Raw genomic sequence first — 2,409 nt, 5'->3', positions numbered from 1 at the left:
TCTCCAGACCACCTGAGCTCTCTGGTGGAGGAGGAAGAGGGGCTCATCACGTCAGAACCACTCTCCTATGGCTCAAACAAGCGGGCGTACTGAGGCCTGGCCAGACACTTGCTGGTTCTTGTCCCCTTCACTGGTGGTGGTTGGTGGAGGGGTGAGTCTGTGTGTGTCTGCATGTTCTGGAACTTTTGCCAGTGATGACTTTCTGGGTTAGAGGAAAGTGAAAATCTGGACCTTTTGCTTCTTGTCCCCTTCACTGGTGGCGGCTGGTGGAGGGGGGAGTGTGTGTTTGTGTCCGTGAATATTTCCTGGTGATGACTTTCTGAACTAATTCTGGGTCAAGAGGACAGCGAGAGAGTCTGAAAGCAGTGTTAATAGAGGCAGACTCTTCTTACTCTCTTCACACATGGTGGCCTGTGTGTGTCTTGATAAACTGTTTTTGGTGATAATCCTGTAGATCACAAGGAAAGTAAGAGTCTGGAAACAGCACTGTCTTGTCTCCCTGTGCCTCCTGCAGTGAAGAAACAGGATGAGAGGAAAGCCAGTTAGAGTCAAGAAACAGCACATATTGAGGCAGTCTATCTTGTCTGCCATTTGCTTCCTGTTGTGGTGAAGAGACAGGAATAGAGGAAAGCCAGTGAAAGAGTCAAGAAACAGCACATATTGAGACAGTCTATCTTGTCTGCCATTTGCTTCCTGCTATGGTGAAGAAACAGGAAGAGAGGAAAGCTAGTGAGAGGGTAGAAGCAGTGTTGACCAAGGCAGCCTGTCTAGCATGCCTTTGCCTGATGCAGTGGAGAAGGTACAGGAAGAAAGAGAGGAAAGCCAAGTGTTGCAGTGTACACAGAGGCACAAGAAGAAGAGAATGAAAAGGACAGTGTGATGAAGGCAGTGCTACAGTTAACAAGGATGAGAAAAGAAGATTTTTAGTGGAACAAAACAGAAAGAAGTTACTCAAGTATTACCTCAGAGGAAGCTTGTGTACATAAAGGAATGAAAGAAGGCAGTGGTGCAGTTGACAAGGATGAGAAAGAAAATTTGAAGGGAGCAAAGCAAGACTGGATAGTGAATCAAGCATTAACTCAGGAAACTTGGGTATGTAGAAGCTGTGTTTTTCCAATGAGTTTTGATATCTCTTATATTGAAAATTTGCTTGTAAGAGTGCTGGTAATGTGTGAGGAAGGAGGAGGGAAGGGTGAGGAAGGTGAGGAAAAGAGGCAGGGAGAAAGAGAAGGTGCCAGTATCACATAAAAAAAAAAAGAGAGAATTGCATTTTTATCAAGTATTAGGGATGATAGGAATAATGGATGAAATGAGGCATTAGTCTTGTTAGGTAGTATTTTATTTTATTTTATTTTATTATTTTATTTTATTTATTTATTTTTATTTTTTTATTTATTTTTTATTCTGTTTATCTGTTTACTTATCTGTATCTGTTTATGTGTCTGTCTTCTAGATATGTGGTGATCTCTTAAGTTTTGTAGTTGTTTATTTTTCATGCTCTCTCTCTCTCTCTCTCTCTCTCTCTCTCTCTCTCTCTCTCTCTCTCTCTCTCTCTCTCTCTCTCTCTCTCTCTCTCTCTCTCTCTCTCTCTCTCTCTCTGCATCACATCATCATGTTTCTCATTATCTCCTTCATTCCTTTTTACTTTATCCATTTATTTACATTTTATTCTTTCTTTCACTCCATGATCATCTTTTTCTATGTCCTTCCCTTCCTTCCTTCCTTCCTTCCTTCCTTCCTTCCTTCCTTCCTTCCTTCCTTCCTTCCTTCCTTCCTTCCTTCCTTCCTTCCTTCCTTCCTTCCTTCCTTCCTCCCTTCATTCATTCATTCATTCACTCATTCCTGCCAGTCTCACGTAACACAGTGAACAGGCTCAGATCCAAGACAGCCACTTAACAACTTCACATCATGGTGCTTTGATATACTTAACATGCATTTGAGTTACTCACTTAGTCTTTCCGTGAGGACTTGAAGGCAGAGGTGGGGTGGTGCTGACTGAGGGAGGGAGACGTGTCAGGCTCTGCGTGTCTCCTCAGCTCTGTCTTGTTCAGCTTCCAGGTAAAGATACATGTGCCAGAATATTGTTTCCCAGTGTGTATAGTTAAGATCAGTAGGTGACACTTGGGCCTCTATTCTGTAATGCTTTGCTCTCTCAGTCACCTTGACTATTTTCAAAGACCACAGAGATGATTAGCTGGGTTCTTAAGAGTGCTTCTTTTGTGTTAATGATTTGAAATCTTGTTAATCTGTCACTAGAACCACAAAAACCATAAATAACTTCATCATGACTATTTTCAAAGGCCACAAAGATGATGAGAACTCACTCTTGAAAAATCTCAGCAACTTCTACTACAACCTGTTTAAATTTGTCAGTGTTTAAGAATACGAACCGTAGTGATTATTTTTGTT

This window comes from Scylla paramamosain, chromosome 26 (genome assembly GCF_035594125.1).
Source record: "Scylla paramamosain isolate STU-SP2022 chromosome 26, ASM3559412v1, whole genome shotgun sequence".
In the NCBI taxonomy this organism is placed as follows: Eukaryota; Metazoa; Arthropoda; class Malacostraca; order Decapoda; family Portunidae; genus Scylla; species Scylla paramamosain.
The sequence above is the reverse complement of the archived record's forward strand: the minus strand, read 5'-3'. Positions refer to the sequence as shown.